This window comes from Mus caroli, unplaced genomic scaffold (assembly GCF_978045245.1).
Source record: "Mus caroli unplaced genomic scaffold, Mus_caroli_1 scaffold_3, whole genome shotgun sequence".
Taxonomy (NCBI): Eukaryota; Metazoa; Chordata; class Mammalia; order Rodentia; family Muridae; genus Mus; species Mus caroli.
In genome coordinates this window covers 29,880,285-29,888,888 of record NW_028227258.1, presented here as the reverse complement: position 1 = coordinate 29,888,888, position 8,604 = coordinate 29,880,285, and positions in this window count along the sequence as shown.

The window sequence follows — 8,604 nt, the reverse complement described above, 5'->3', positions numbered from 1 at the left end:
AAGGAAAGGGAGAGAGGGAGAGGGAGGAAGAGGGAGAGGGAGAGGGAGAGGAAGACGGAGGGGGAGGCAGAGGGGGAGGGGGAGGGGGAGAGAGAGAGGGGGAGAGGGAGAGGGAGAGGGAGAGAGAGAATTTAAAACAAAACAAAATAAAACTGAGGTCCAAACAAACATAGCATTTTTACCAAGAAAAATGGCTTGTTAGGGTAAACCAAAACCAAGAGACAGAAGGTTTCCCCTGTAATTGCTGTGTGGCTTAGCGTGGGCCACTTTGCTGTGCATGTATCATTTCCCTCTTGTGGTACAGAATAATCTTGAGAAGTATGCAGCAAAATATTCTAGAACTCCCCTTTAAAATTTGCATAAAGCACCTATCCAGCTTTCCAGTCCTTTGCCTTGAGATTCACCTGGTGCTTTCTAAATTTTTCTCTTTGATGTAGGCAAAAGCAAGGAGAAAAGTTAAGAAAGACCAGGGGAGAATGATGAAGCAGAGAATGGGAGCCTGAGCCTGGTGTTCGGATGCAGTCTCTCTCTTTCTCTCTCTCTGAAGAATGTCATTTCCTCCACTATCTGGACCACATCTGTCAGGCTTCCCCAGAAAGGCAGTCAATAGAATATGTATAGATGCAGATTCCTCTTACATCACAGTGACCTGTAGCCTGCTAAGCAGATCATAAATCAAAAATATAAAGCTGGAGATACATTCAGTATACACAATGCATGCAACATCACAGCTCAGCTGCATGTTGTATCCTTTAGAGTCCTGGTTGTTTAGAAATGAGTGTGGGACTGACTGGAAGATGCAGGTTACTGCTATGCCTCAGCATCATAGCAGAGAATGGAACCACATATTGCTAGCAGGAGAAAAAGATCAAAAGTCCAAAATCTGAAAGACAGTATCTGCTGAGTAGGACTTCAGCACCGTCCTTAAGCTACAAAATTGTAAGTTGAGCCATTGTAAGTCAAGAAATATCTATTGGGATGTGCACACTTTTAACTACAGCCCCTTGGAAGGGAGAGGCAGACATATTTCTGTGAATTGGAGGCCAGCCTGGTCTCTACATAGTGAATTCTGGGAACAAGGACTTTATAGAGAGACCCTGTCTCAAAATACAAAAGAGGAAGGAAGGAAGGAAGGAAGGAAGGAAGGAAGGAAGGAAGGAAGGAAGAAAGAAATCAATAAGTCTTTGGAAATTGGCTTACAGAGATCAAGAATTCCCACAACATGCAAGAGATATCCAAGAAAGCCAGTGGTGTAGAGTGGGCTGCATGAGACTCAGAACAGCCAATGAAGTAACCTGCAGCCCCAGGATAAAGACCTGGAGTGGGTGCTGGCCTGAGTCCTCAAACACCATAGCTATGATGTCTAAGGCCACAAGATAGAGGTCCTAGCTCAGGAAGAGAAAAAAAATCCATGTGACTTCTATTCTACTGGGGTTTGGGCTCCCAATGGAGTAGACAATGCCCAGGCCTACTTCCATGGGTGAGGAAGCACCATCTTTATTTAGTCTACTGACTCAAATGTTAATTTCTTACAGAAAACTTTACACACTCATCTGGAAATATTTTGCTAGGTATCTGGACTTTCTTTAGCTCAATCAAGCTGAAGTAAGTCAGATGTCCTGGTTTCATCTCTATCAATGTGTTGAAATACTAGGACCAAAAGCAAAGTATGGGAGAAAAAGGTTTATTTCAGGTTACATCAACAGTCCATCGTTGAAGGGTAGACAGAGAAGGAACTTGATCCATCTGATGGAGGGCTGCTGCTTGCTGCTCTTTTGTAAGCTCCTGTAAAGCCTAGGGTTACCTTCTGTGGGAATGGTGCTGCCCACAGTGGTCAATTCATAATCAGAACGATACCCTACAGACACGTCCACGAGCCAATCTGACCCCTCAGTTAAGACTCCTTTTCAGGTGACTCTAGGCTGTGTCAAGGTCACAGTTAAAGCTAACTAGGACAAATATTAGGCATCACATTTAGCTCTACAAATAGGAAAACCAATTGGTTTGGTTTGCTTGAGATTAAGGAATCTCCCAGACTATAGAGATTTTAATGTTAAGGCAGGGAAAGCCTGAGCAAACCAGGATGTATTTGTTAACCTGTTTCCTTTTTAATTTTTTTCCTTTTGTTTTTCCCCTTCCCTTTCTCCTTCTTGCTCTGGCCCTCCTGCTTGTTACAGGCCCCCAGTTGCTCCACCTCCAACATTCTACCCCACCCCCCTCACTCTGGGCCCTCCTGTGTCCTATTTTACATTCTTCTTTTGTATAAGCTATTTCAATTGCCTAAGCTCTCTTTAAAAAAAAAAAAAAATCAGTGTTTCTCCATTAGGAACTACATGCACACTTGAACTTAAGGGCCATCTGCATCTAAGCCACAGATGTTTAAACATAAGTGAGATCCACATAGAGTGAAAGCATAGGTTAAAAAGTAGAATTTGTCTATTGTAGAATACCAGCTCCTGGGCATATCCTCAGTAGTACAGGCACCAGCCTCCAAGTGTGATGGCCTGAGTTCAGCCTCTAGGAAACACACAGTGGAAGAAAAGTCCTAAAACTTGTTCTCTGAACTACACACACACACACACACACACACACACACACACACACAAACACAGAGTGACATATGTGTCCTTCATATACACATAGACAGAAAATAAAGGAAGGAGGAAGAGGAGATGTAGGGGGAGGAGAAGGGGAGAAAGAGAGGGTTGAGGAGGAGGGAGGCAGAGAAGTGGGGAGAGGAAGAGGAAGAAGAGAAGTGGTGAAGGTGGTAAAGAAGAGGGGGAGGAGGAGAGGGAGAATGAGGAGGAAGAAGAGGAGGAGGAGGTGAAGAAGAAGGAGAAGGAGGAGGAGAAGAAGGAGAGGGAGGAGGAGGAGAGGGAGGAGGAGGAGAAGGAGAAGGAGAATTAGAAGGAGAAGAAGGAGAGGGAGGAGGAGGAGAGGGAGGAGGAGGAGAAGGAGAAGGAGAATTAGAAGGAGAAGGAGAAGGGGAAGGATCATGTATCAGTTAGAGATTACACACAATTGTAATTCACTGAGAGGAATAATCATAGAACTGAAGCCCTTCTTCAAATTGTTATTTTTTTCTTTTACTACCTGCACCCCTTGTCCTGCAGTTATGTATGATTAAATTTATGCAAATCTATCCACTGGAATAGATTTCCAGTTGTAGAAGAAGATTGGTCCATCCATCAAAGACCCCAATAAATGTGAAAAGCAGCTTGGGAGTGAGCAATTATTAACAATATGTGTCAGAAGGAAAAGGAGGGATACTTTCATATTAGTGAGCTTTCTGTTACTATAACAAGACACCAGTGGTAATCAGCTTACACAGAGGAAAGGATATTTGTATGTGGTGACACATACCTAGAATTCTTGAGAAGCAGAAACAGGAAGCTCTCAAGTTTCAAGGTAGTTTGGGTGCTTAGAGAGATGCTATCTCAAAAGACAACAGCAAAGAAGCAGAAAAATGGAGGTGGTGGTGGTGGTGCTGCTGCTGCTGCTGGTGCTAGTGGAGGAGGAGGAGGAGGAGGAGGAATAACTATCTTTTTTTTTTTAAAGATTTATTTTATTATTATTATATGTAAGTACACTGTAGCTGTCTTCAGACACTCCAGAAGAGGGCGCCAGATCTCGTTACGGATGGTTGTGAGCCACCATATGGTTGCTGGGATTTGAACTCTGGAACGTTGGAAGAGCAGTCGGGTGCTCTTACCCATTGAGCCATCTCACCAGCCCGAGGAATAACTATCTTAATCCATATTTTTGGAGAGTTCAGTAGATGGTCATTTTGCCCTTTGCTTTTGTGCCTATGGTGAGGTGATACAATATGCTCTAAATAATTAGTAAAGGAAGAGGTCAACTTGTGACAGCCAGAAATAGAAAGATGAAGGGAATGGTTTTCCAACACAGTTTAAGGGCAGGACCTGGGGGGTCTAACTTCCTCCTGCTAGACTTCACCTCTTAAAGGTCCCACTGCCTTTCAGCAGCACCATGGGTAGCGGGGAAATGTCTTCAACACAACACTGAGACTATATCAACTTCTGATCATACTTCTGGTTGAATATCCAAAATTGTTCATAAAACAATGCATGCCACATCACAGCATGTGTACAGGTGGCGTTGTGTGTGCCTGTTTAGGGAATGCTGCAAGGATGAGGTCAAAGAGATTGGGAGAGAAGATCACTTGAGGATGTGTGTTTAGGTTGCGAGCATAGCAGGCACATTGTGGTTACACCAGGGAGGCTTCAGGGAGCCTTGTGGGAAGCCTGACACATGGAATCCCTTGGAAGTGAGGATGCATGAGCATGTACGAGCCTCAGCAGAAACAAACAAACAAACAAACAACTGAACAGGAGAGAGCCATGTCGTTTTTTTCACAGGCTGCAAGGCAAGGATGCAGGATAAGTTACCAGTCAGGGCTTAGGATGAGGGAGCAGACTCACCATGGAGCCTTCTTAAAGTTATCCTGTCCAAAGCACTGTGAGGATGGTGACAGGCCCCAACAAAGAGGATCTGGGACAAATGCCCACAAGATTAGAGTTAAGAGTATTAGCAAATAGCCTTTTACTTATAAAATATAAAAGAAGAAAAGTCCATTACGATTTGATGAAATAAAGTCCTAGCTTTAATCCACTAACAAGCTCAGAGGAGTTCACAACTGTGCTAGTCATGGCCAGCATTACTGTGGATTTAACATAAGACCTTATTTCCACAGAAGGCTGGGGGACATTGACGAGGATGCTGGGAGAGAGTATGTAAAGATAGGCAACAGAGCAATGGCAGGCCCTTCATGTCCTGCTCACTCACTCTGTTCTCAAACACACCAGGTCGTCAGTCTGGGATCAATAAAGCTCCATGTTAGATAAAAGTTAAATGCTCTGTGGACTTGTATGCTCAATATTTTAATTACTCAAATTAATTTCTTGGAACAGAGAGTGATTAGAATCACCAGGTGATTATGCAAATGTTATTGGGTTGGTTTAAAATTTCATCCAAGGGTAGGAAAAAAAAAAAAACAACAAAAAACAATCCTAGGTTGGATTTGAAGGCATTCTCTCTCTCTTTCTCTCTTTCTCTCTCTCTTTCTTTTTCTCTCTCTCTGTTTGTGTGTGTGTGAGAGAGAGAGAGAGAGGGAGAGGGAGAGGGAGAGGAAGAGGGAGGGGAGGGAAGAGAAAGGGAGAGGGAGAGGGAGAGGGAGAGGGGGAGGGGGAGGGGGAGGGGGAGGGGGAGGGGGAGGGGGGGAGAGAGAGAGAGAGAGAGAGAGAGAGAGAGAGAGAGCGAGAGAGAGAGAGAGCAGGTGTATGCATGCATGCATTGGGGGCAGTGTGGGGAACTGAGTTCAGCCCACTCAGTAAGAGCTGCACTTGCAAAGTTCTTTCCACACGCCTGATACTTATTCTGTTACCTGGGCTATGCCTGTTAATGTCCACAGAAACATTATGAACTAGGTATTATTATTATTATTATTATTTGCCAGATGAGGAAACAGAAACTCAAAGACCTTAAGTAGTTGGCCAAGGTCTCCAACTTAGTGGAGAATCTGAGATGAAGGTCAGAAGTGTGGCTGTGGAGTTCATGCTCTATCTACACAAGGGGTGATGTGTCAGAGGGATGATATTGGAAGAGGTCTTAAAAAAAGATGGTTTGGGACTCAAGGATGGTTTGACCAAGTAGATGAAGCTTGGTAAAGGTTCTCTAATTTGGAAGGAGAGTGCTAAGCCCAGCACTTTGGAATTCCCACCTCACTGGAGGTTTTGTGGGACTGGTACAGGTTTTCATCAGAGGAGCATCCCATGAAAGGAGGCTAGAGGGCCACCACTTCTAACAGGAGACAGGCTGGAGAGGGTCCACATCTGGCATTCCGCTCCAACACAACATAATCTGCCCTTTGCTCTATTGCACCATTACCTGGGTGTCTTTCTCTCCGGAGTCCTCAAGAAGCTAATGCTAAAAGCCATTATTTCATTATGGTCCCTTTCAGCTCTAAAGAGAACAGTGCCTCCAACCTAAGGCTTCCTGATCGAGGGCTCATCAAACATCATACTTCACCCGTAATGCTCACCTGCGGATGCTGGCGCACGAGGCATTACAGAACCAGAGTGTTCCTCTACCTATTAGATCTGATTAATTATCCTGATAGAGGCTTGATTTTCATAATAAATTAGACATAATGGAAAATACATTAACAAAAAAAAGTGTCTAAATGCATTTTTTGGTAGAGTTAAAATTTCCCAACCTTGAAAGTCAGAGAACATAAAGTCACTTTTCGTGAACTCTATTACCTTTTCATACTTTTTTATATCACCGCAGTCTATGAAGAGCTATTTTATTGCATTAGTGCAAGATTTAATGTCAAAATAATGAGGTTGCACAAAAGCTTAAAGTTAAAAAAAAATCAAAGAACCAAAGAGTATTTTGTCTGTTTTCACTCACAGTGGCTATAAAGTACCCATACTCATGCCTGTGAGTTGTAAGAAAAAGGTGGCTGGAAAGAGTGAGGAATGGAGAGGAAAGGCAAGAGTGGGAAACTGAGTCATGGTTACCCAGCAGGGCTGGGACCCTCCTTATTGCTGCCCTCACCTGCCAACTTGTAATCCAGGTTTCAAATGCAGACATAGTCAATACTAATTCAGATTTTGATAAGTTAATTTCTCCACATTACTATATGCATGTAGTTAAGATACAAATGTGTAAGTTCCAGGCGAATGGCTAGAACCCATTATGTATGGAGTAGAACAATTCACTTTAGTAGAGTGTGGATTTGCAGGCTCCAGCAGTTGAAATACTTGGGACGAATGGAGGTTAGAGCAAGGAATCCTTGAGCAATCCATTCAGTCACTCTGGGATCCACGTGACAGTGGGGTGTGTCATCCGGGCTTCCCCAAGTTCTGAAGTCCTAATCTAAAGAAGTCACTCAACTTAGGCCTCTCACATTTATGTCTCATGCTCTGAGTCCCAGAACTGTTGCTGCTGGCACAGTCATTTACATGCCTTCATAAGATTTTGAGGTAAATTAAGAGTTCTATTACTGCGGTGCTAGAAGAGTGCAGTGAACAGTTAGAGGATGGGCAATGGTTCCCATAGTGCGTGATTTATTTTTTTTTAAAGTGAAACTCAAGTTTCAGTGTTTATCCTTATGTCTTTCCATATTCTATCAGATCTCTCACTCCTCAGTATTAGTTTATAAATTCCGTCAGAATGTCATTTCTTTGTAGTGCAGATCGACACCTTCAGAGGTGTAACTAGTCAAGGCCAGGTTGGCTCTGTTCTGTTATTCAAAAAATTGAAATATGGTGACAAAAGCCTTGGCGGTTTACGGTTTGAATTCCGTTGACCAATTGGGAAAAATCCATTGCTTATTGTGTATTTTTGCACTTCTAGATTCATATTCTCTCTCCATGTCCTTCCTTCCTTCCCTCCCTCTCCCCCTGTTTTTGAGTCCTGATCTCACTATGTAGCTCTGACTGTCTTGGAACTCACTACATAAGCCAGGCTGGTCTCGAACTCACAGAGATTTGCCTTTCAAGTGATGGGATTAAAGGTCTGTGTGCCACCATTCCTGCTTAGAGCACTCTTTCTAATTTTCTATAGTAGAATAAAAATTAAATTATAGAATTGTATTTCATTGATTTAATTTCCCCTCATGCCCTAATCATTCATTTTTAAGTGAATGTTTTCAACACTCATTCTGTGGTTATCGAGATACTCAAAACGGTGACCTCATATGACTGAAAATGATGCAAAACATTCAATCCTCTGCTAGACACTTGGTTACAGACTCAGCAAGCCCCTCCACCAACCCTTACAAAGGAGAAAAGAAAACAACACGGGACTGTAACTCCATCCATCAAGCTGTAACAAGAACAATAAAGAATAATGCACTGCTAAGAGCCAAACAAAAATATGATTGTTCTCGTATGCATGGGGAGTCTACATGTCAGGGATTTATAGTTCCAAAGGTCCTGTCTGCTCTACTACTCTCCTGGTCTAAATTTGGACATTTTGCTGAGGTCCTGTGTAATAAGCACTTAAAGTGAAAAAAATAAGCCCACCCCTTCCTTAACATATAAACAAAAACATTATAAAGTGGGAGTTTAAAAACATGCCTATTTATTTCCATGCTAATGTAAAGAAATAGAGATCTTTAGTCTCTTAAGTAAATATGTATTCATTACTTAATGAGCGTCTGGCTAGAAGGGCTTCAGGAGGATAAAAAATGTCTGTGCGTTAAACACACTTGCCGCAAAGTAAGGGACTGGAGCGAAGGCAGCCCTGGCTTCACCCTGAGACCCAGCGGTAATGACTTAGTCATGCTGCCTTTTCCAGGGACGGCCAATTAAAGAGGGGAAGCCGAGTCCACTTTCAGCACCAGTGTTCAATAAAGAATAAAGCCTAAGAGCTGAAGAAGGGATCAGGACGTCATTGTTTGGGAGCACAGGTTGGTAAGAAAGAGTCCAGCATGAGGAATGTGAAAGGGAACAGAGAGAGACGAAGCTGTTCCATTAAAAAGGTGTTTAAGGGACTCCTGCTCCCCCAGCGTGCACACACATAAACTCCATCAGTGTTAATAGGACCGAGATGTATGACTGGGGGGAGAAGAGAGGG